Below are 27,581 nucleotides of genomic sequence, written 5' to 3'. Positions count from 1 at the left end.
GTTAGAACAATTAACCAGTGGAACAACCTGCCTCCAGAGGTGGTGAATGCTCCAACACTGGAGGTTTTTAAGAAGAGACTGGACAACCATTTGCCTGAAATGGTATAGGGTTTCCTGCCTGAGCAGGGGGTTGGACTAGATGACCTCCAAGGTCCCTTCCAACTTATTATTATTATTATTATTATTATTATTATTATTATTATTATTATTATTATTATTATTATTATTATTATTATTATTATTATTATTTCAAATGTTTAGCAAGGCTGAAGTAGCATAAAGAAAATGAGTGTAGCGTGATCTTGTGGATATCCACTACTCACTGAAGTCCACAGAATCTTTCTGTTTCCATCAACATAAATTTGCCAGAATTGTAGCAAAGTTCGGTTCCTTTTGGATGTCCATGCAAAGTGACACATAAAGAAGCAGGAGTTGGGTTGCGATGCCACAGCACGACTTTCACCAGCTTGGCCACCTTGCTTTCCACCCCAGCTCCATGTGAACATCACTGTCACTACTACAGCCCATTTCTAATCTTATCCCAAGAGTTCCTTTTTAAGAAGTCACATTTTATTCCAAAGATGTAGCTTTGTATGATATATACTTGCTAAATCAGAGACAGAGTAAGTACACAGAGATCAAGGCTTCACGTGAGAAGCAAGGGTTTATCTTTAAACTAGAGCAATGTGTAAATAATTCATCTGCACTATAGATTATCCAAGCTTACAGGTACAGGAAGAAGTCATTAATTTAAACCAGCACTAAATTAGGAGCATAATTTATAATTGACTAGACAACACGTGATCCAATGTCATCATTTTCAGAGATATTTCCTTACCCACAAAGAGAAACTGAACAGCAGACAAAACAAGCAGTGAGGGAGGGAGCCACTTCCAACTTTCAGCTGGCTTTCCCATTGGAAGAAGCTGGCAAGCATGGCTGATCACGATAGCACCATTTGAAGTGGCCACAAATTTGCCAAATTTTGATCCCGTGGGAGTCATAGGTTCCAGATTTTGGGTGCATTCTGAAAGTTAGCCCATTTGATATATGTTTATTCAAAAAAAGTTGCCCTATGATACACTGTTTCACCCAATTTAAGGTTACAAAAGGATCAAACAGACCCAGGAATTTCAGTAGTATCTAGATAAAATTCCTCCAGGGAGAAAAAATACATTTCTGACAATGAAATGCAGATTAAACTAAAGGAAGACCATTTATGATTCAGTGTGCCATTAAATTATATAGGCTAATGAGGAAAGGGTGCTTTAAATGACAGGCAGGATCTCAGGATATTTAATATGAGGGGATAGAACTCATCAAATTTGCAGACGACACCAAGCTGGCAGGAATAGCCAATACTCCAGAAGATAGGCTTAAAATACAGGAGGATCTGGACAGACTCGAACACTGGGCGCTATCTAACAAAATGAAATTCAGTGGTGAAAAAAGTAAGGTTCTACACTTAGGCAGGAAAAATCAAATGCTCAGGTATAGTATAGGTGGTACCTTGCTCAATAGTAGTAACTGTGAGAGGGATCTTGGAGTCCTAGTAGACAATCAATGAGCCAGCAGTGTGCTGCAGCTACCAAAAGAGCCAACACAGTGCTAGGCTGCATTAACAGAGGGATAGAATCAAGATCAAGTGAAGTACTAATACCACTTTACAATGCCTTGGTAAGGCCACACCTGGAATACTGCATCCAGTTTTGGTCACCACGATGTAAAAGGGATGTTGAGACTCTAGAAAGGGTACAGAGAAGGGCAACAAAGATGATTGGGGGACTGGAGGCTAAAACATATAGGGAGCAGTTACTGGAATTGGGTATGTGTAGTTTAACGAAGAGAAGGGTGAGGAGTGACATGATAGCAGTGTTCCAATATCTCAGGGGCTGCCACAAAGAAGAGGGAGTCAAGCTATTCTCCAAAGCACCTGAAAGCAGGACAAGAAGCAACGGTTGGAAACTAGTGAAGGAGAGAAACAACTTAGAACTAAGGAGAAACTTCCTGACAGTTAGAACAATTAACCAGTGGAACAACCTGCCTCCAGAAGTGGTGAATGCTCCAACACTGGACGTTTTTAAGAGGAGACTGGACAGCCATTTGCCTGAAATGGTATAGGGTTTCCTGCCTGAGCAGGGGGTTGGACTAGATGACCTCCAAGGTATCTTCCAACTTATGATGATGATGATGATGATGATGATGATTTTACTTGCAATATCAGTTATACCCACTTTGACAGTTATTGCTCTTTTTGTACAATGAAGGCAAATTTTAAAATTATGTGGTTCATTTTAATTGGGATAGGCCATTTCCACTCCAGTATCATCAGTGTGAACATGTAGAAAAGCTCAATAGAAGAATTAAGAACCAAAAAGAGCTATGATACTGTATTAGTAAAATTGTGATGGATACTTTACAGCAGCATTGGTGATGAACAAACAGTGTTCATATCTAAGCAACCAATGTAAGATAGTGAGAACCAAGAGCAGGTGGAGAGGGGTGACAGGTGTTAATGTAGGTTTTAAGGTGAATTTGGATAGGAGTTCATGGGTTCTGATAACTGTATATTTAACTCTTTTTATTTGTCCTTTTCCTCAGTGGTGGGATTCATATGTATGAACAACTGGTTCTCTGTGTGGATGCCGCTTCCGGAAGTCCGTTCTGGGCCTGGGCAACAAAAAATTAGCTACCGGTTCTGCTAAACTGGTACGAACTGGCTGAATCCCACCACTGCTCTTCCTCCTCTCCAATATTTAAGATATTTTATGTAAATGTTAGTAATTTCATTTACCCAAATGAGGATATGATCCCCAAAATGGCCCCAAGATACTATAAAAACAATGAATCACACCATTTAGGAAAAAAGATTTGGGCAGGGGTTTACATCCTAATCAGGAAAGTTGAGATACATAAAGTCAGACAAAATATATAAAACAAGAAAGAAAGAAGACTGCAAAAGAAAAGCAAGGAATATTGTATCAAAATTATAGATAGCCCCCCCCCGAGTCACTTTATAGGGGAGATGGGCGGCATAAAAAAATTAATAAATAAATATTAGCTCTCAGTGCCCCGAACCGAAGAATACCAGTGGACCAATCGACTTGTCCACTCCAAAACCTTGCATTGAGAAAATGGAAAAAGAGTCTGTTTGCTCACTTTCATATGAACATCAGAGTGCAGGCCAACTTCCATGGCTTCAGTTGCAGCCAGCCATCATATTTCTGTAAATGTAATGTGGCTTCTGTGGTAATTATTATCCTGCGTGCAAGAGGTCTGTAGTGACCTCATAAGCTATACATTATATGTTGCCTTCTGCATCAATATATTATAATCAGTAAAGCTGAATTATTTCATCCTTGGTCCAAAATACATGGTCCAGTGAATCTTATTAACTAATTCCATTAGCCACCTCTAGTTCTTAAAATTGTTCTTCCGTGTGTGTGTGTGTGTGTGTGTGTGTATGTGTTTATAAATATTTGCTAGACTTTGTCCTACCAAACACAAATCAACTGAATTTCATTAATTTAACATTTCAAATAACAGCTACTGTATATGCATCATTTTTATGTCACTGAAGACTCTCATCAGGAGCTTTATGATGCATACAAACTGTCATCTTTCACCCACTGCATTTAAACCAGCTACTCAGTCACCTGACTGTGGGAAATTTACTCCTTGTTCTTCATCAAGTCATCATTCTGCTTTGTCTGATGTACCTTAATGAGTTTCTGGCATATTTATCTTTTCAAAATGCATAACATCAACCCAGAAGAACAGTTTTTTTCAATTCAGTGATGAGCAAGAGGTTACTGCTGGAGGAAATCCCCTCAAAGCAATAACTAAGAGATCTGGCTCTCAGCCTACTTGGATGAGTAGAGAGTCTCCAAAATTCCACCCCAGATACAAAGTACAGGATCAGATTATACCCATATAAAATTCTGTCTATTCAAATGTCAGCTGTTTTGTTCAGCTGGAATTTCCCCTCATATGTGTACACAGAATTGTATTGTATAACACTGGGTAAACTTTCTTAATTCTTTTGTCTAATTCACATTGGCTGATTGCAACATGCCTCCACCATTCAGTTACTTTTCCTTGTTTCTGTGGCCATCAAGATTTATTGTCCCCTGAACTAAACAACTGAGGCAATTGATTGAACATTTGTCTTAGTCATTATTAACCTTGTAGAATAGTGCATTTTATGTCACTATCAATATTGCCGTAACAGGCTGCAGTAACAGTAGAAGTAATCAGTTTGAGTAGCCTGAACACTGAATAGTCTGGATTGGCTTCTCCAACCTGGAGGTCTCCAGATGGAGAGAATTGCAATTACCATAGTTCCCATGCTGGCTGGGAATTATTGGAACTGGAGTCAAACTCTTGTGGAAGGCATTAGGTTGGAGACAACTGGGCTGGAATATAGAACAGACTTTGGAGTGATGAGGGGAGAGGAATACAGTGATTTAGACTAATAAAATACAAATGTTGCTTGATTGATCTTAGATGGCATCAAAAATGGAAAGCCAAGATTGTGATTAGTCTACAATTTATGAAATAATTATGGGATCTTCGGCCATCCTAATTATCTCTTTATCGTGTGAGTTTCAGGTAGGCAAAGTTCTCAAGGCTCTGGGCTGCCTTTAAGATTGAAAAGCACAAAAATAAACTTACAAGAGGAGTAAGAATCCAATACAGGTAGTCCTTGACCTATGACCACAATTCAGCCCAAACTTTCTGTTGCAAAATGAGACCGCTTTGCCCATTTTATGACCTTTTTTGCCACAGTTGTTAAATGAATCACTGCCATTATTAACATGGTTGTTAAGTGAATCTGGCTTCCCTATTAACTTGGCTTATGTCACAAAAGGTGATCACATGTCCTTGGTATGAACATCATGAATATGAATCAGCTGCCAAGAGTTTGAATTTTGGTCATGTCATGGGGATGCTGCAACAGTTGTGTGGGGAAAGCGTCATAAGACCCTTTTTCAGTGCTGTTGTAACTTCAGTCACTAAATGAACTGTTGTAAGTCAAGGACTACTTGTATTATTATTTGTTATTTAAACAATAATGTGAATTAATTTTACACTTATTATTTCAACAGGGGGGGAGAGGGAGGGAATGGCGTTGTTTTAATATATTAGGAACCATGATTAACCCAATTAAGGTGAAATATGACCTCACTAGTTTCCCCTAAGATTAGTTTCCCTGATATTTACAAGTTAGCTCAGTGTTTCTCAAGCTTGGCATCCTGAAGATGGATGGACCAATTCCCAGAATTCCTCAGCCAGCAAGGCTGGCTGGGAAATTCTGGGAGTTGAAATCCACTCATCTTAGAATTGCCAAGGTCAAAAAACACTGACTTAACCTAACTGTCACAATCAGGTAAGGTGGTTGTATAGCAATTATCCTATGTCCTGCACTGTCACCCTATGGTTGACTTCAAGGAGGATCCAGGTGTTTTAAAACTAATCATTGAAGTTCAGCCTAAACAATTCTTTTAGTTCTGACAATGACTCCTGCTGCTTGATCAAAAGCTGTGGCTATTTAATAAAGTATCTTGAAACTCTCCTTTGTCCCTAGGCCTAACCTTTATGCCTTATTTCAGCAAAATATTCTCCAAAATATGCTAATTCCTCAGCCCTGAATCTGCTTCAAGCCATAACCAGCTTTCCCTAACCAACTTTCTTCTATTATGCTTTTTAAACAGTCAACTTCAAGCCTGACTATAGTAGCAACCGTGTCTAAGGCAGCCTTCCATCTAATACCCAGTACTGTCACAATGTCCTGGCTCCATCCATCAACCAAAGAAGGGATAGCTACAATCAACTTTCCTGTCCATTCCCTCCTAGAACAATCTGAACCTGGAGAACTAGGGGGACAGGGGGTTTGGTTCGGGGATACCTCAGCCAGGAGAAAAGGCATTCACGTAGCATTATGTGATTCCTACACTGAAAAATTTCAACTAGATTTGGAGTCTGAATTCCTGAGATTTAGAAATTACTCTAAACTTCCTCCCTTCCATGTCTTCATAAAGCTGGAAAGACCATTCCTTCAAGTTGCAGTTCCCAATTTAAATTATGGTCGTGCTGGAGTTAGGTAACTTTGCAAAATGTATATGTGTGTATGTAATAAATATACTGTACATAGAAATATGCAGGTACGCACACCCCATTGTGATCTTTGTTGCTGTTTGCTTGAGCTGTGCTCAGATATAAGCACATACTACTATTTGCACTGACAACTAACTGCCTGATTCAAGGTGTAGATGCTGATTTTTCAAGCTGTAAAAAGTAGGCCTGACTGTCTGTAGTACAACCTATCCCATTATATGCCTGAGCACTCAAATCAGCAGGAGACACACACACACCCTCCTGCCAGAGGTGCATAAAAACAGGCTTTTTATTTGTAGCTCCAAGGGAGTGGAATACTTTTTCTTGAACAAAATCTTGGCCTTGTTCTATAGCCAAGTCAAGAGTTCATTTTAATTGCCATTTTAATGTTTTACTTTTATCTGCATTTAATTATACTGTTCCTATTTTGTATCCTTCTTCTATTATAAACTGCTCTAGTTCTCAAATTGATACAAAGTTGGGATATAAGTCAAATAAATAAATTTGGTGTCTGTGAATGGATTGTATTGGATTACCTATTATCCTTAAAAGGTAAAGGTAAAGGTTCCCCCGCACATGCGTGCTAGTCGTTTCCGACTCTAGGGGCCGGTGCTCATCTCCGTTTCAAAGCCGAAGAGCCAGCGCTTGTCCGAGGACGTCTCCGTGGTCATGTGGCCGGCATGACTAGACGCCAAAGGCGCACGGAATGCTGTTACCTTCCCACCGTAGTGGTCCCTATTTTCCTACTTGCATTTTTACGTGCTTTCGAACTGCTAGGTTGGCAGAAGCTGGGACGAGTAACAGGCGCTCACTCTGCTACGCGGCACTCGGGATTCGACCCGCCAAACTGCCGACCTTCTGATCGACAGGCTCAGCGTCCTAACCCACTGAGCCACCGCGTCCCTTCTATTATCCTTACTGATGTGCAATATATTAAAGGGTTCTGGAAGAAAGGGAAATTGTTTAGTCTAACTGTTGCTTTCTTGCTTTTTGTAATCGGCTTTTGCACCAGACAAATCTCATGCAAATGTGGGAAACATGTACATGGATGGGATATACTGAAGGAGGGAATAAGGGGAGTGTACAGGGAAGACTGATGTCTTCTTTATGATGTAATGGCTCTGTTGTCTGATTTTCATTGGCTAACAAAGTTTATAAAGCAATGCTACCAACTTTCTAAGGTGTGGCACTTCTGGACGTAACTCTGCCAGCGTTCCAGATTGTTGGCCACCCAGCTGCTTAATTTGACCAAATAAAGTGCTGCTTGATGAAGAAGTCTCCCCTTGGATTGATTGATTAGATTGATATGGTATCTCAAGTTTAAGTAAGGGCTTGGGACTTTACAATATAATAATGTTCATTATTGCCTATTATTATTTCCAAGTGTAAATCAGGATAATTGTAGATTCATGATTCTCATTATTCTTATTTAAAGTGTTTATGGCTACTTTCTCCACTCTGGATAGCTTTCGATCTAGTGAGTGGTTGATCAGGATGTACAGAGGCAAGGCACAATAGGATATTCCCTCATTTTATCCTCACAACAACTTTTGTTGGACTGAGAAACAGTGAGGACCCCAAAATTGTCTAGAAGAATTATAAAGCTGGATCTCCCCAGTTCCAGATTACTTCCTTAATCTAGGCCCTCTTTTAGCCATATTGTGAATATTGGGCAAAAGTTTTTATAGCAACTTCTCTTTGCTATTGTTTTAACATTGTGAAAATTCAGAATATATATTTTATGTACAACTATTAAATATTATACTCCCTTCAAAATTATCATTGTTTTTCTCTTGCATATAATAAATGTACCAGAATTGTTACTTAGGACAGTACATAGAAAATTATGCTATTTTATTGATTTTACAAGAAAAAATGTAAGGAACTGCCTGAAGCCTTTCAGCTAGAACGGAAATCACTAATGGAACATTAGGAGCAGTCAAAAATCATACATAATGTAACATGGTACATGCAACAGAATGCTCACGCATGATAATTTAGTCGTGAGAAAATGGCCTTTGAAGTGGTCCCTCGTGGGTTCCTTCGTTACTCCCAATAGGATCCAGATGCATTCCAAAAATGCACTTTAAAGCCATGATCTGAAATTAGACCCTTGCTTCCGATCATTATGGTTCATTACAATGACATTCCACAGTTGGAATATTATAAGGTAAAAAAAAATCACTTCCTTACTGCACCTTTATGTTCAACATTCATCCTGTAATATTTGAACTCTCCATTTAACAATAGTAGGCATTTCAGTATTCTTTACTGCATAGTACTATGAATAATTAAGCTTACCGTACTTTTATGACAATTGTTTTGATTTAGTTCAGAACAGAAGGCAAGCAGGTTATTTTAAATGTAGGTTTTTCTTTAAAAACTACTTTTAGGTCGTGGCTGAAATCTCAGAAAAACAAAGTAATTTTCTGTTTATCACAGTTTTCAGGTAAAATGAAAATAATTATATTAGATTTATATCCTGCCAGGTCTTAACTTCGAGTGGATCAAAATACATTCCTAAAATGATAGCAATTCTGTTGAAATACAAAACACATGAACATTGTATTCCAACTCCCCCATTCAACAACTACTCCTTATATTAGTCCCATTTCAAATCTCAGTTCTATAAATCTGTTTCTTGTAATCTTGTTTTGTATAGCCCTACAGAACAGACAGTGCACAGTTCATGTATGCTTTTCTGTTTGTTTTGTAAGGCTATATACAAAATTTCTAACAAATTGCCTATATGTGCATGCCTTAATGCACTTATCTATTTTTATAGATATTCAATTAGATAGCAGTTTAGGAGACCCACAATTTGAGGGTGGAGGATTAGCAGATGGAAAAATGAGATCTTTGATCTGCTTGTTTCTTCCCTGAAATTGGACTTTTGAATAAAGAACTTTCCTGTAAAAATGACAGTGCAATACACGGAAGCAAAGTATTTACAAGCTTGTGGATATAGCAAAGGATTTAGTATTCTCCTCCTGGTTGCAATTCTAATTATTTCTGCTTTTAGGTGCAAAGAGCACTAGAATAGCCAAATATAACCTGGATATTATAAACAGAGGCATAGTTTAAAAAAACTTGCTTTCATTGAGTCCATTAAATATGTCTGGAACATTACAACTGAACAATCAGGTGCATTCAAAAGTTACTTACTATCTAATGGCTGACTCAGGAATTCTGGGAGAGGAAGTCCATAGATCATAAAAGGGGCATAGTTGCCCACCCCTGCCCTATTGACTCAGGGATAGGCAGTATGGATGCTCTTAGAGTCCTCCTTTGGTGCCTATTAGGCTTTCTGTCTCATCTGACTTTATTCGTTTTGCTTTGAATATTAAATTGAAAACAGCCATGCTGCAGAGCAAAGCAGTAGTTCTCAAGCATTATCTTTATTAGCAGAGCTTTTCTGGACCCCACAAAGCTCCTAATGAAATGTTGCTACAATGCTAAATTGTCTTCTGATAAAATGATCTTTTGTATCAGCCATTTTGTGCATTAGCTGGTTTAACATGGCAGCCATTTCATGAATGTAATCCAAACATGTCACCCCAGAAGCTTTACCTTAAGAACCCAGTCAAGTAACTTGATCGCTTCTCTGTTTCCATACATAAGGAGGATCGACATGCACAGAAGAACAGCCTTAAATTTGCAGGTTAAAGTAGTGACAGGATTATACTTTGAACATTTTTGAAAAAGGGCACTTCCAATTAGTGTTGTATACCTAATTCATAAAATGAAGTAGCACCCTACTGCTAATCAATAAAGCAGAGTCAACCAATCCAGACCTTTCCTAAGCCAAGGGCGATCTGAGTTCCTTGGGTTTGCTTCACAAAGCATTTTGAGGTACACTAGGCCTCGGCAAGTCAAGGAACTTTGTCGAGGTGAATCTCTGGGAGGAAATGGATTGCATGCTGCCCTTCTCTCAACAACTCTGGGTGGATCACAACAGTATGTTCCTAAAATGATGGCATCCATGTGTGAGTGTGTGTAGATATACTGTAGATGGGCTTATTTATTCTTATAGATATCAGATTAGATGGCAGCTTGGGAGACACAAGGTGCAGAAATAGAAAGTTGAGGGCAGAGGCCTGAGAGAAAGCCCTTTTTGAGTTGAATCCATGTGTGACTGCCATTCTGCCTCAGCTCCCTTCCGATTCTTCTTTACAGACTATGTGTAGGAGAAGAGAGAGTTGCCACTAGAGACCCAAGTCCAGCCCCCTTAGAATTCTGTTGACCCTTATCTAGCAGCAATTTAGCTTTGACCATTGGTTGACTGCATTCTTGTGTATAGGTAGCAATAATAAACTCTTCTGTGCTTTGAACTCAATGTTCCTGGTTATTAGCACCAGACATTAATCTAGTAAAACTCACAATCAAAGCTAAATTGGTACTAAATAAGAGTCAAAGGAATTCAAGGGAGGTTGAACTTGGGTGTCTTGTGGCAACACAATGATTCCAGACTGATGACATGTTTAACCCTGCCTTCCAGCCCAGTTTGCTCTTCTGCTACACTATGAGTTCCACTGGATATGGGGCCTGACTGCTATTGCTGTGGCTATTGACCTGAAATAGCCTTGGGGAGAACCACAGAAAGAGCTGAAGAAAAAGTTCCTTGTTACCAAAGCCATAACAGGAATTAGCCTGGCAGGTCTCTCTGTGGTGAGCCACAGTTACAAGGCCAAGGGTAAAATGAGAGATGGCCGGGCAGGGTCAGGGGCCTCCAGCATAAGCCCAACAAGAGGCCCCTGATTAAGTTCTTAGTTAAGTTTTTTGTGGGGTTAGGGAGGGGGGTGGGAGAAGATTATGGTTGCTCGGGAAAGGCACGCCTTCCAGCCACCATAACGCAGGCCAGGCCTACGACCATTCGCGACGGTGTAAATCGAGGACCAGTCGCCGATAATACCCAGTGGCGTACGGACAAACAGCCCATTCCCAGGATGGTGGGGAACGGCAGAAGGTGCACAAACAGAGGGCCGTATCATCACCGGGAGTGTCATCTCCACTCTGTACAAGCGGTGAGACGCTCCGACCCTCTGTACTTCCCCGGAGGACCCGGGAGCGAAGGTATGCAGCCTCCTATGCTAAGGCTGGTCTACCTGAATGCCAGGTCCGTAGCTAACAAAGCTCACCTCGTTCGTGACCTAGTGGAGAGCGAGCATGCGGACCTGGCTTGCATCACGGAAACTTGGCTGGGCCCAGAGGGTGGTGTCCCTCTGGTTGACCTCTGCCCACCAGGTTTCCAGGTACTGCACCAGCCTCGGACCCATGGGAGGGGTGGGGGAGTGGCAGTTATCATCAGGGAATCCCTTAGCCCGCGAGAGACCACTGTCCCTCAGATGGTCGGGTGTGAGTCTCTCCTACTGAGATACGGCCCGGGGGCGCAGTTGGGCCTGCTGCTGGCGTACCTACCACCTAATCGTGCAGCGGCGGCCCTGCCCGAGCTACTCGATGTCCTCTCAGGGTTGGTGGTTGAATTCCCAAAACTCATGGTCTTGGGTGACTTTAACCTACCGTCCCTGGGAGGATCGTCCGAACTGGCTCGGGAGTTCATGGCTTCCATGGCGGCCATGGACCTGTCGCAAATAATTTCTGGACCGACTCATGAGAGAGGCCACACCCCAGACTTGGTGTTCTTGTCTGGACGGTGGCGTGATGATATCGGTGGGGGTGCCACGACTGTTACGCCCCTGTCATGGACCGATCACCACCTCCTGCGGCTAGACTTCCCCTTTGCCACCCCCCACCGTGGGTGCACGGTGCCAGCCAGATGGTACCGCCCTAGGCGCCTAATGGACCCTGATAGGTTCCAGGCAGCGCTTGGGGACGCACATGCACTCCCTGCTCACAGCTCGGCGGATGCCTTAGTGGAAGCCTGGGAAAAGGCAGCCACGGAGGCTCTGGACCGAGTTGTACCCTTGCGGCCTCTGACCCGGCGCAGATCCCAGCGAGCCCCATGGTTCACCGCGGAGCTCCGGGAGATGAAGCGCCGGAGACGGGGCCTAGAGAGCCGTTGGAGATCCAGTCGATCCGAATCCGACCGATTGCGATTAAGAATCCTCATCAGGTCTTATCTCGCTGCGATAAGGGTGGCAAAATCTAACTACTTTTCCACCCTCATCGCGTCCGCAGATAATCGCCCGGCTGCCTTGTTCAAGGTGACTCGCTCCCTACTGAACCAAGAGGTGAGGGAGGAACCCTTGCAGGGTCGAGCCGAGGAATTCGGTCAATATCTGCTGGATAAAATTGCTCGGATTCGAACTGGCCTGGACTCCAACTGGGCTGAGCTGGAAGAACAAGACATGGACAGTCTTGTCGATGTCATCTGGGAGGAATTTGATCCTGTGACTCCTAAGGAAGTGGACAGGATTATGAGGAGGTTGAGTTCCTCCACATGCTTACTGGACCCGTGCCCTTCCTGGCTGGCTTATGCAGCTCGAGAGGGGACACGAGGCTGGTTCCTGGCGGTCATCTCTGCTTCTCTGAGTGAGGGTCACTTCCCCACCGCCTTGAAGGAGGCGGTGGTGAGACCTCTCCTCAAGAAGCCCACCTTGGACCCATCCTCTTTGAATAACTTTCGTCCAGTCTCCAATCTTCGCTTCCTTGTGAAGGTTGTTGAGAGCGTGGTGGCGCACCAACTTCCTCAGATCCTGGATGAAGCGGTTTATCTAGACCCGTACCAATCGGGCTTCAGGCCGGGCTACAGCACGGAGACGGCATTGGTCGCTCTGATGAATGATCTCTGGAGAGCCCGGGACAGGGGCCATTCCTCTGTCCTAGTCTTATTAGACCTCTCGGCGGCTTTCGATACCATCGACCATGGTATCTTGCTGCGACGCCTCAGGGGACTGGGAGTGGGAGGCACGGTTCTGCGGTGGTTCTCCTCCTTTCTCCAGGGTCGCTCGCAGTCGGTGCTGGCAGGGGGACAGAGGTCGACCCCGAGGCCTCTCGCTTGCGGAGTCCCCCAGGGGTCGGTCCTCTCGCCTCTCCTGTTCAACATCTACATGAAACCGCTGGGTGAGATCATTCGCAGCTTTGGAGTAGGGTACCATCAGTATGCTTATGACACCCAGCTTTTCATCTCAACTCCAAACAACATCAGTGATGCCCTCGACGTGATGTCCCGCTGCCTGAAAGCGGTCCGGGAATGGATGGGGAGGAACAGGCTTCAACTGAACCCGGACAAGACTGAATGGCTGTACGTACCGGCAAGCCAGGATACTCAGAACATCCCATCCCTTAACATCGGGGACAAGTTACTACCCCCTGTTGATAGGGCCCGCAACCTGGGTGTCCTCCTAGACTCGCAGCTCTCCCTGGAAGATCACATAGGAGCGGTGACCAAGGGGGCCTTCTCCCGGGTTCGACTAGTTCGCCAACTACGGCCTTATCTGGACCTGGATGCCTTACGTACAGTCACCCATGCCCTTGTGACCTCTCGCCTAGACTACTGTAATGCTCTCTACATGGGGCTGCCCTTGAGATCCACTCGGAAGCTTCAACTGGTGCAAAGTGCAGCGGCACGGACACTCTTGGGAGCCTCCCGATACTCCCATATCACACCTCTCCTCCGTGCGCTGCACTGGCTTCCGGTTGCCTTCCGTGTGAAGTTCAAGGTGCTAACAATGACATACAAAGCCCTACATGGCATGGGTCCGGACTACCTACGGGAGCACCTTCTGCCAATGTCAGCACCCCACCGTCCTGTGCGCTCCCACAGAGAGGGCCTCCTCAGGGTGCCACCGCTCAAGGAATGTCGGCTGGTGGCCCCCAGGGGGAGGGCATTCTCAGTGGGTGCGCCAGCACTCTGGAACTGCTTGCCAACCGAAATCCGGATGGCCCCCGACCTCCGCACCTTCCGGCGCAACTTAAAAACTTACCTGTTCCAGCAGTCCGGCCTGGCCTGATAGCTCTAATTGGGGTCCCAGTTTGTTTTTACTATTGTTTTTCACTATTGTTCAATCTGTATACCTACCTTACTCTGTACACCGCCCCGAGTCCCTCGGGAGAAGGGCGGTTTATAAAAACAAATAAATAAATAAATAAATAAATAAATAAAATATGTATCCACGTAATGGTGTCCCATTGATTTCTAAATGGACACCAAAGAAATTAGAAGTTTCACAGCCATGAGGTAAATGCTGTTCTGTTCCACTCTCAGAGAGTGGTTTGGATCAGCCTTTATCATATACCAGCTATCTGAAGGTTCAAGCTGTTTAAACAAGGAGGGGGGAAGAAAACCTTCCAGGTGGCATAGGCCTTACCTTTGTGAAATAGAAAGGCTGAAAAAAATTGCAAGGAAAGAAGCTTCACAACTGGTTCCCCTATGTCTACCTATTACGTTCCTATTTATCCCAGAACAGGTTATAATTAACTTTCTCCTCACTCCCCCTCATTTTTTTTCCAAAGGAAAATGTGAGAACAGAGGCCCAGAATGTATAATGGAGACCTGCAATCTTAACATACCCAAACAGGTCTTGAGAAAAAGCCTTGCTGTCACTTGCTATGCAGCTTCCTATTGTGAGTGTAATTACAGTTTTTATTGGCACTTCAGACTGTCTACCTCCCAGAGAGATAACACTGTTTATTATTATTATTTAAAAAAAAAAAACAACTTTCTGGTTACTTGGTGCTTACCAGCATACACAACGTATTATTTCATGGTCTTTGTCTTTTTAAAATTGGTGTTCACATCAGGTTTCATTTTTCACATGACCAATAAAGGTTTCCCAGGTATTAAACAGCCAGATTTTTAAATACAGGGTGGTATTTGCTTTTCCTTCCCCATCTTAAGAATTGCCCGTTTTTATTTGCCCTACTGAAATCTAAACCCTGGGAACTGAGTTTCCTCACTAAGACAAAATAAAATCAGTGCCCCGAAAAGAAAAAAAACCTAAATGAATACTTCTAATCATCCTGAATGGAAAAGTCACAAAGAGTCACTTAAATCAGATGGAAACATTTAAATAAATTGAAATATTTAAAATGCATCAGGAGAGAAGAATGCTATTGCTATTATAATTTCATGAGAAAATGTAATTGGTAAATAATGTTAATAGGAAAGATAGTAATATCCAATAACCAATAACCATGCTGCAACAGTCAATAAGTGAAAAACAATCATAAGTCACTTTTTCAGTGCCTTTGTTTCTTCAAATGGTCATTAAACAAATGGTTGTAAAGTGAGGACTACCTGTACAACTGGTCCTGGCTCAGTTTGCATTGATTTCATTGCTGCAGGATGTCTTTTTTTTAAAAAAAACTTCTACAAAGTGATTTCACAGCTGCCTCCATATTGTGCACTCAAATGCATCGTCTTCTGTGCTGAGAATTACTAGATTCAACTGTTAAGTATACTGATCTGTTTTGAAGGATCACAACACCCAGGAGGGAAGGTTTAACTGTCCTTCCTTCCTTCCTTTGCTGAAATGATTCTGACAAGGATCCCTTCACACTGCAATTAAAAAAACATAAAAGCTCCCACGGGTCCCAATGGAAGTTTTCTCTCTATCACTAATTGCTATATAGTGGTAGACCTTTGTTTTTTAATAGACCAGGGAACAGAGAAAGGCCTTAATCTCCCCTCCACTTACATTGTGGTCTTGACACAAAGTAAACCTTTAACTTGCATTTTTAAAGTCCTCATACAATTTTTAAGGCAACACATTTAACATTGCCTGCAATAACCCGACTCCTCAGGTTGTGTGTGTGTATGTATTGGTGGTGGTGGTAGTAGTAATATTATCAGCCTGAGCCAATCCACTGCAGGATGAAAACCTCTTCATTGAAAGTTATGGGACATGATCTACCATGCTCAGTGTTTTTGTAAAAGAAAAAGGTGCCGGAACTCACACATCTCATACAACCCACCTTTGCCTACCCTACAAGGTTCCATCCAAAAAAGGTGCTGGAACTCCGTTCTGAGCGTTCTATGACAAAAAAAGCCCTGACCATGCTGGTCCAGAAGATATTAGCAGATAGATGTTTTTTGACTTTCCAGTGAGTCAGACTCACTGGGTCCATTGAAGAGAAAGACTGGTCTGAAGTGACCCAACCAGCTTCTTTGCCTAAGGGAGGACTAGAACCTGGGTTTTCCCACTCCTAGTCCAGTACTTTAACCTCTACATTTCACTGGCTTAGATAGATATATTCCTATTCCTATTATAGAGATATATTCATGCTCGTGTCAAGTTTACCTTGATGGTAATGTATATCTTTTCTACTAGATAGGGAGCTTCTAAGGATGATGAAATATCTATCAGGTCATAACACCCCATGTGGTGTATTTGAATTATATAATAACCTGTGTCAGATAATACTATAATTGATGATGCACCACATGGAGTGTTATCATCTCTTCATTGTGTATCAGCAGAATGGCTTGATATCGTAAACATATTACCAGTTGTATAGATTTCATCTTCACTGTTGAGATATTTTCCCAACTGGGTGATCTACACAATATTCAATAGTTCGTAGATCAGTAACACCAGGAAACTTTCAAGGTGGTAAAAGCATTGTCAGAACAGCGGCCTCACAAGATTCCTATTTATTGACAGCATGTCTGAAGCCACCGAAATTAAGACCTTGATATTAAATCTTAAAGTTTTTGGTTTTTTCTCCAATACCATTTCCTCAGTTTTTGAGGTGAAACTCTATCGATCACTGGTGCCAAGAAAACAATATTTTCCTTAAAATACACTTTTGTTTGTTGTTGATTGTTGATTGTTGATTCCATGGAATGTAAGGCCTTGAAATCAATTTTAGGGTTAGCTAGAGACATATCTAGTCTTATATTGTTTCTTCTATATAGTTACATACACCGAGACTTTCAAGACATTTCTTATAGAAGAATCTCAAAATATCTGAATCAGCTGTTTTCTTCTTCATGAAGCAGACTGCTATTTTTCAAATGAATTTAATTAAATTATCCTGAAAATAAATCAATTCTGTATTAAATAACTGTGAAGTAATTTAGGAAAGAAACATGCTGAATCAAAGTTCAGAGTTGTTTTTATCAAGCACACACCAGTGCAATCTACAGGTCTGTAAAATTAATTCCCATTATATTCAGAAGGACTCATTTCCAAATAAGTATTTGAATGAAAGACCACAGCCTAAGCAAAGCTATATCTTAATATATGAGAAATGAAAACTTAATAGTTTCCTAACCATCTGTTTACTGCTGTTTACTTCTGAAAAGATTGCAAAGTGAAGATATCAGCCAATTTGTCAAGAATGAAGTTCTTAATCTCTCATTGTGAATGTGCTATTAAAGTAAAATAACAATCTCTCATTGTGAATGGGCTATTAAAGTAAAATAACATTACTTGAATGTCATATTTAAATCCACAATTACAATTGGAGTTCCCTGTCTTGATGCAATCAATAGTGAGACAACTACTGATTTCAATGCAGTAATTACATATTTTTGTTTGTTCCTTTAAACATATTACAGAGAAATACAAATGTCTCACAGAAAAAAGAATTGAAAACACAGCACATAAAACTATTTTACCTATTCCTTGTCCAAAAGTACATCACCTCAGCATGATTTTTTTATGATCATGTCTGTATCTCTCTAGTCTGTAATTTCTCTCCTTGTATTCCTAAACACAAGAATGCAATTTATGGTATTGTGTGTTTTACACCTTCTATTACAGCAACTAAGTTCTAAGATGTTGTAAAACGGGGTGTCTGTTTCTTGACCCAGGAGGAACTTTTGAAAGAGAAGAAAGAAAAAACAGCCCGAGTTATTTTGCTGTCAGAACCTGAGGAAAACAAATAAATAAACAACTGACCTCTCTCAGCAAGCCAAAGTACATAGTATCTAAACCTGGTTGAACTGCTGTGATATCTGAAGCAGAAAATTCAATAAGTATTCCTCTCCTTCACTGACAGCAAAAATACAATAATAGTCATTTAAAGAACAAGCACTTCTGCTCTTCTCCAGTGACATCTGTAATGAGCGGCTTCGTTCTCCATAATGGTACCGGTAGATTCTGAACTTTGCCAATCTTTCCAAAGTGAGAAACTGGGCTAGCGCAGTCCTAAAACTCAATAGCCTTAAGCTAAGAAGGATTTAAACAAAACTGCATGTTCAGGTTCTTTTTCACTTTTGGTCAAATTAGCCTTCCGTTCCTTTTCATTCTTTAATGCTTGCACCTTCCAGTCATTGTCATTGCAAATGTGCATAGTCCTGAACCGAACTCAGATTGGAGACATTATCAGTTAGGGTAAACATCATGTGGTGTGCTCCCTGGTATCTGATTGGCTGTGTTAGAGCCATGTGATTTAATTACAAATAAAGGTAAGAAAAGGAGTGAGGGTTACTGGCAGGAGGTAAAAATTAAAAACAGGATTGGCTTACGACTTCTGGAGAGCCTTGAGGTAAAGAATCTGGGGAGGACTACCAAACAAAACTTCATTAGTAAATTACATACTGATATGATATAACAATAGGGACGCGGTGGCTCAGTGGGTTAGGACGCTGAGCTTGTCGATCAGAAGATCGTCAGTTTGGCGGGTCGAATCCCGAGTGCCGCGTAACAGAGTGAGCGCCTGTTACTTTGTCCCAGCTTCTGCCAACCTAGCAGTTCGAAAGCACGTAAAAAAAAAATGCAAGTAGAAAAATAGGGACCACTACGGTGGGAAGGTAACAGCGTTCCGTGCACCTTTGGCGTCTAGTCATGCCGGCCACATGACCACGGAGACGTCCTCGGACAAGCGCTGGCTCTTCGGCTTTGAAACGGAGATGAGCACCGGCCCCTAGAGTTGGAAACGACTAGCACACATGTGCGGGGGAACCTTTACCTTTACCTTATGATATAACATGACACAACATGACATGATTGTTATGTTAACTGGCTTTCTATCTATTTTATCTACCAATATTAACTTATTTGAAAAGTAAAATGTTTTTGCGAAGTTTTATGTAACCCAAGCATTCCGGCATAGAGCATACAAAAGACACTTAGACTGCTCACATATCATGGCAATTAAGGAAATAATGTTGCTTGTTTTACAATAATCAGTTGCACAAAAACAAAGCGGATATATATACTAGGAAAGAGGGGACAGATTCATATGCCTGGCTACAAATGCCCAAGGACTGAATTTACTAAAGAGAGGGGGAGGCCCACTGAAGACAATTTTACCTTTGAATATTAGTTTTATAGACTATCCTAATTGAAAATCTCAATTTGTTTTGTTTTGTTTTGTATTCTATCTGTGCTTGCATTCTTATCAGAGTGGGAAATTGCCAAAATTAGAGTGGTTCAAGACAATTGTTTAAACAAAAGTCATAATAATTCTGAAACACAGTGAAGTCTTCTAATTCAGGGCCCAGTTGTTGACGCTGCATAGATATTGTAAATATTCCTAACGATTTTACTCTTTTCGACTGAAATCTCACTGCAGTGTTAGGATTTTATAAGGCTTCACCCACTTGCAAGTGTAACTCCCTCTTTCTACCCCTCTGTGTACTGCTGATATACTGGCCCATATATCTACTCCATAATGCAATGGTTTCAGCAGTAAGGAATAGACTTCCAAAGTGGCACTTCACTCTTTTCCAAAACTTCTCAGCCATTTTCCCGCCTTCACTCAGGCACGGCCATGGTTATCTTGGCCTTTTTCCTATCCTCCCTACTCCCAAAACCATTTCTGCTCATAACACTTAAATTTTGGTCTCTGCCTGGTACAAACAGTCCTCTTTTAAATTCTCATTTCGTTAGGACTCTTCCATACACCATTAATCAGTTGAATGTGGTAAACCCAGGGGAAAACTGGATTATTTGGAAATAATGTATAGCAACTGCCGCTAGTTTTAAAGAAATGGAGAGGTCTATGTCTCTAAATGCCTCTCTGACCAACAGTGGAATGAAAAGCATCAACAGCTACACCACAACCAATCATAACTTTGCTTTGTCATTTTTTATTCCTTTTGATATCATCCTCTGTTTACAGAGTTTAGGCATTCCCATCCAACCACCATTTCCACTTCTCAGTTCCTCCAATTTCAACCCTACCTGTCATCACCTTCAACTTTCATGAACCTCAGAATGCTGAGAACACAGCAGCAAACCACATAATCAACATTTCTTCAAGATGATCTGCAACAGAGAGCAAAGAACTTTGCTCAGTTCATATTCTCCCCTCAGAGCAATCACCAGTCCAAGAATTTTTTAAAAAAAAATTCACTCCCTCTCCAAAAAAGATAAAAAAGGATATAAAAGGAAATCAAATTGATTCCCCCTTCTGCATTGCTATGAGGAAAAATCACCAAGACAGCATTTGTAAACATCCCAACCACCTGTGTGCCACCATACTCTGTATACCATTCTCTGTATACCTGGGATTGTAGACAATGGAGTTCAGCAATCAGAAGGTGAATGTCATCATTGGGACAATTACCCATTTAAGTTTTATAGCACCAAAGATTGCAATAAAAGACTGCAATAAAATTGTTAAGTTATTCTCTGGTTTCAAATAAATGGTTAATAGTAAAACCCAGGTTCCAGAATCAACCGATCACATGTGATCACCCAGGTCCAAAACTAGCACAAAGAGTTTTTGTGGAAGTGTATTCGATTTTGGAGTTTTTTTTAAAAAGGGGACAAATCATCACATCCTGCCATGACTTGAATTAGTCCTAAGCTCCAAATAACTTTAATAAATAGTCTGGAAGCTTTTTGGACCATTCAATTAATACTGCTGCCATGGCAATTGGACTTTCTCCTGAACAATCAATTGTGTTGGGATTGTTAATGGTAATTAGGCTTCCAATGCCAGCAAGCTTATTTTTAGGATAAAGAAAAGTTAAAAACTCAGATTGTTGTCATTTTTCATTTAATGCTAAACATGTCAAATGGAAAAGAAGATAACAAAGGAAAAGAGAACAACTACCTAAATCCTATTAATTGCAAGAAATAATAACAGTTATGTATATATTTCACAGTGCATCAGTGCAGAGAACAATATTTCTAACAATATCTATTTCCTATGGAAATCTAATAGGATTTTAGCTCTGGTCCTTTTCTGGCAAGAAAAGGGGAAAAATGGGGAGGGGAAAAATATTTTTAATTTATATGTACTTTAGCCAAAAAAAAGGGGGCGGGGACCTGGTCCTATCTTACTGGTTTAGCCAGAAAATGTTGGAGCTTCACAATGTTTGTGTTCACACAAAAAGTAAGTCCCATTTGGCTTACCCATGATTTACTGAAAAAAGCACAATTTGTTGCATTCATGCAACATACTAAACCATAAACCATGGTTAAGAAGCCACATTGGCTGCCTTCGCATACTACATTAAACCAATCAAACTCTGTCTTGACTTAATATATTGTGAGGGGAAAAAATTGATTGTTTTGTACTGGTTTTATTTCCAGCATCTATCATGTGTAATAGGTGTCCTTTGATGCTAATACTATAAAGATACTAGCATTCAGATTTAATGAAGCAAAGGTTCATTACTGCCTAAATACTGCATAAAAATTTGCATTACATTTCCTATCCAATTCCAGCAAAGATACAAGAAATAAGAAGCAAAAGAAAGCTATTCCCTTTTCTTGGGTTGTAATTACTATAGGTTCTTATCCTGTTAAAAAGTAGTAGCTGGAGAATTAAGCAATTAACAGAATTGGGCAGTTAATTTTGTTAACTGGCAGGTCAAACATTGGTTTAAGAGCATTTATTTTCTTAAAACAGTAAAAAAAGAAAGCCTAACCATCAACTAGTTTGAGATTGATGCTAATTACAGAAACGAATGAATTAACACTATAGGTAGTCCATGACTTGTGTTTCTAGTGCTAAGTGAGACAGTTGTTAAGTGAGTTTTGCCCCTTTTTACGACCTTTCTTGCCACAGTTGTTAAGTGAATCACTGCAGCTATTGAGTGAATCTGGCTTTCCCATTGACTTTGCTTGCAGACGGTCACCAAAGGGATCACATCACCCTGGGACACTGCAACCGTAATAAATCCATGCCAGTTGCCAAGCGCCTGAATTTTGATCACATGACCATGGGGATGCTGCCACATTCGTTAATGTGAAAAACTGTGGTAATTCACTTTTTTTTAGTGCTGTCGTCACTAAATGAACAGTTGTAAAACGAGGACCACCTCTAGTATTTTTTTAATGTAGTGAATGATTATAACTTCTAGTAATATTAAGAGAACAATTCCAACATCGGGGACAGGAAGTTCCACAGGCAGTAAAATCAGCTCCAACACTGGGATCTTTCTCCCCTCCTTCTGGACTGTATCCAGGAGACGGACTAATTATTTGATTTGTTGATAATCCCACCTTTTCTCCTGGAACTCAAGATGGTATATGCAGCTAAGAGCACAAACCCAAGGTTATCCAGGAGTCATGAATGAAGGCGAATATATGTGTCCCAGGATAATGTTGCAGGATCCAATCTGGATCGGACTCGTGCTAGAGCCCATCAGCTGGGAAATTCTCTCTAGTCTTCCAACAGATGAAGGTGGACTTGAACTGTGACTTCCACAATTCAGTCAAATGCCTTAACTGCAACCCTATACCGGCTTTCCTAGGATAGCCGGAAAAACCTCTTTCAGAAAAGTTCTTTTCTGCAAACTCTTGCATCAAAATTCAATACTGACTCCAAATATCACTGCAGTAATTAAAAAAAAAAGCTAGCCAAACCGGTTCTAAAGTGCATATTGTCTCTAGTTTAAGGGGAAGAGGAAGGGTAAACAAAAAAACCTTAGCTGTTGTGACTCAGGGCCAGCCGGTGGGCCCGGCAGCCGGCTCGGATGTATCGGATGACTCAGATGAGGGGGAGGAGGGAGACGAACCGGCTGATGATGGTTTGGAGGCTTTGCAGAGCCCTCAGCCGGGGACCTCTTCTCAGCTGCGTGAGCCCGATAGTGCGGAGGATGATGACCCACAGCTGGCCCTGTTCAAGGACGCCCGACGCAGGAGGCAGTCGAGCAGGAACAAACAAAGAAAGGCTGTGGGACTCCTCGGGAGGAGGCACAGGGAGACCACGCCCTGAGCTCTCAATAAAAGGAGTGTTTGGGGAGGGGCTGGTTGCTGAAAGCAACTCTTCCGCTTGAGGAGACAAGCTCTAGTGTTTTTGTTAATTGAGTAATAAAACTTGGCAGACGCCTTTTAGCCTTGGACGCTCTCCAGTCTCTTCTTTCTGAATAGGGGTTTGCCTTACTACAAGGCCAGAAGAGGGCTGGTTCAGAACACTTAGCAACCCCGAAATGATAAATGTGGTACTTTAAATAAAAAGTGCATGTTTCATAACACAGTTTTTATTTAGGGTTTCTGTACTGCAGAAAAAAGAAGAAACCAGACAACTTTCAAAAGAATATCAAAAAATTTCTTTGGGCATAATTATATCTTCAGATGCTTAACAATATCTAACCCCAGTTGGCTTATATGTACTGCAATAATATTTAATTTATTGTTTAATTATTAATAATTTGACCAGTCAATATCAACACGAATCAAATATAACCCATCTTGATCTCAAATATCAAACCATTACGTTTCTGATTTAAATCAAGAAAAAGCATAATCGGATTTTTACATTAAATATGCTGACCTCTTCAGCAGAAAGGAATTTTGCTGGAGTGTTTTTCAGTGGACCTGAGCTTATACAGCTCAGCGATCAATGTTTTCAGTAATTATTTCTTACCCATCAATTAGCTGGTTTAGAAAGGAGAAAAGAACCAATTGTGCTTGCTGACTGTTTCCATGGAGATTCAGAAATTAACCAATAGAAAAGACCAGTGTTTCTTAACCTTAGCAATTTTAAGATGTGTGGACTTCAACTCCCAGAATTCCCTGACCACACCTTCATCTTGCACAATGCTTTGCATCACTCAAGCTGATGATGAAATTTCATACCTTAGCCTTTTCCTATTATGCTTATAAATGATATGATTTCTTAGAGACCAGCAGTTGCAAATTAGCTTCCATCTCAAATTCTTGAGGGTTCCAAGATTCCATTCAGCTATAATGGCCAACAATTGGCAGCATACATTCCTGAACATTGGACAGGAAAATACATGAAAATTAGAAAGTAAATCCAAAAAATTATTTAAAAAAAATACTTCAAGAAATAGGACATTCCTCATTGCAGTTCTCCCCACTGGAATTCTGTTAGCAGTTGAATGTATTAACTGTTAACCATTCAGCTTAACAGCAACATCTGGTTTTATTAGTATTAAATTTGCTTTATAACCTCTGTTTCTGCTGCAACAGACTAACATGGACAGCCCTTGGAAAGACTTTATATTATGAAACATATAGAGAATTGTGTTCTTATGGAAAAAATATTAAGATGAAAGTGTTTCTAATTTAGATAGAGATGTTGGGTTATTATTTAACAATGGTTAACAGTATGAATTTCTTGGGCATGCCCTTCTAAGATCCTGACTTCAAATGATTGCATGAACTGTTTAATCTGCTTACAGATTAAAGTTTCATTTTCCCTTATTCCTAATTACTACATTGATTAATAGATGCCAGAATCAGTGTGTGTGGGGGGGGAAGTTGGCTTGACTCCTGAGTTCTGGTTCTATTTATAGCTGGTGTATCTTTTTATAGGTGGCATACCTTTCTTTCACAAGAAAGAAGGCTTCCTATCCTCCAAACAGAAGGAAAACATAGTACCAATTTTAAGCAATTTGTTTAGCAGCAGCTGGAGAAAAGACTGGCACGTCATTCTTAGCTTTGCATAAACTACCCAGTTTTTTAAGACATTGAGGGATCAGCAACAAATCTCCTCAGGGCTGCGTCTTAAGTCCGCTGCTGTTCACTTCACCCTGCTGACCCATGGCTCTTCTGCTAAGTTTGCCACCAACCATATTGTGAAGTTTGCAGATGATACAATAGTGGGCCTTATTCATGATGACGATGAGGGTGCTTACCACAAGGAGGTTGAGGGTTTGGCGAACTGGTGTAAGGAAAACAGTCTAGTTTTAAATACTGGAAAAATCAAAGAGATCACTGTTGATTTCAGAAAAGGCAGGCACAGCCACACTTCTCTGTGCATTAATGATTCACCTGTGGAGATGGTTACCAGCATCAAATTCCTGGGTGTGCAGTTAACAAGTAGGCTGGCTTGGTCGTTCCACAGTGAGACACTGGTGAAGCAGGCACAGCAGCACCTGTATTTTCTGCATCACACGAGAAAAGCACATCTTCCTTTCCCTATCCTTACCACTTTCTACAGAGGGATGATCGAGAGCACCCTGTCATATAGCATCACAGTCTGGTTTGGGAGCATCACTGCTTCAGACAGGAAGGTGGTGCAGAGAGTGGTGAGGATGGCTGAAAAGGTTACTGGCAGTTCTCTCCCTTCCATCCAGGACATAGCATATAAGCATTGCTTGAGCAGGGTCCGTAAGATTGTCTGGGACACTACACATCCTCTTCACGACCTGTTTTCCTTGTTACCTTCTTGGAGGAGGCTCCGTGGTATCCGAAGCAGAACATCCAGATTCAGTCACAGCTTTGTTCCATACGGTGTTAACTTTGTGAACTCTAAAGCTTCCTCCTTCCATTATGTATTCAAGATGGACAGTGATTAGTATTTATATGTTGCTTATATGTAAGGGTGTAGGTCTATACATAAGTTGTATATAGTATGTTTAAATGTGTGTTATGTATGTGTACACTTTGAGAGCAACTAAATGTCATTTTTAATGTGTGCCATTGTGCCCACAGTAAAAAATGACAATAAAGCTTATATATCTATCTATCTACAAAAGAGGGTCCCAACAATTGAATGTCTTCCTACATGTAGGTCCCCACTATGTACCACTTCTGTCCAATCTGTATGTCTAATGTTCAAAGATTTGGTCATACCAAAGCATTTTTGCACAGGTATGTTGTTCATAAACTGAGGTATACATATCAAGACTCCGATGTACAAACCATATTGAAATGAATATGTATTTCTTCTGTAATGTTTAATCCAGTCTGACCACAGAATGCCTGAAGAGAAAGAGAGACTCAGAAACACAGATAGTTCAGCTGCAAAAAAAGCCTGTAAATTGGATGCAGGCCAGAAGATCAGTTGAGCACAAGAACAGATGAGTTAATTAATAGAATCATTTTTTAAGTTCCCACAGCTGCAGGTGGCCTATCATTCAGGCTGGGTTTGCACCAAAAGCTAAGAAATATTCTTCCTGAGTACACTTCCGGAAAGCTCAGCATACATGCTCGAAGTCTAATAGACCATCCTATGTTCAGTTCAGGAGAATATTCTCCTGAAATCAGATTAGCCTAGAGGTCACTTGCTTTCTCCTAAAGTGCTTCAGATCCTAATAAAAGGTTCACTATGTTTAAATGGTAGACTGTAGAGAATTGCTTTCAACTGTTCTGTGGTATATACTTTATTGCATAAATCATGATGGTTAATTATGAAGAGATGGGTTCTCACTTTGTCTCTGATGTGGTATAGTCAATAATAATAAACACTTAACCACAGCACAATCATGGTTTGGTAACCTCAATTTTCCTGCTCGTCCTTATTTCATCTCCAGCCCTTGAGTGAGAAAGACTTAAGTTATCCAATATAAAAGTGATATTTCTGCTATGTGCCAACACCACCCAAAGATAGTTCTATGGTTTGTAAAATATGTATTGCTTAATTGCTTATGATCTGGAAAGTGAGAGCAGATGAACTACTTTTGGTGCAATCAAAGTTATGTTTAGGGAATGTCAGAATGTGTGGACATGTTTCCTCCCTTCTAGTCACATCCAATATCCATAACAGCCCTTTCCCTTTCAGCCTTTGCTTTTCCCATTAGCACTTTGCTTCTGGAATTCTTTTGACACTTGTCCTCTCCTTCTCTTCCACTTCTGAGAGTAATTTCTTTCCAAGAGAAAAGAACAGTCCTTCACTATTTCATTTGTATCCATTTGCCACTTCCCTGTATTAATCCGTTTCAGTGCCTCCCCTCTTCCCTTCCCACAGCTAATCCATTTGCCCAATAGCTTGTCTATTTCTGTTCTCCCCCTCTAAAGGAGCCAGTAGCCTGAGATGGTTGCAGAAGCTTGAGATGGCCTATCTCCCTTTTTCTGCCTTGATGTCTTCCCCCTTGTTGTTGTTAACTGTGAAGTCGTGTCTGACCCATCACGACCCTATCGACAACGTTTCTCCAGGCCTTCCTGTCCTCTACCATCCTCTGGAGTCCATTTAAGCTCACGCCTACTGCTTCAGTGACTCCATCCAGCCACCTCATTCTCTGTCGTCCCCTTCTTCTCTTGCCCTCAATCTTTCCCAGCATTAGGCTCTTCTCCAGTGAGTCCTTCCTTCTCATTAGGTGGCCAAAGTATTTGAGTTTCAACTTCAGGATCTGGCCTTCTAAAGAGCAGTCAGGGTTGATCTCCTCTAGGACTGACCAATTTGATTGCCTTGCAGTCCAAGGGACTCGCAGGAGTCTTCTCCAGCACCACAGTTCAAAGGCCTCA

The sequence above is a fragment of the Vipera berus genome (assembly GCF_964194415.1).
Source record: "Vipera berus genome assembly, chromosome: 1".
NCBI classification, from domain to species: Eukaryota; Metazoa; Chordata; class Lepidosauria; order Squamata; family Viperidae; genus Vipera; species Vipera berus.
This window is presented reverse-complemented; position numbering follows the sequence as displayed.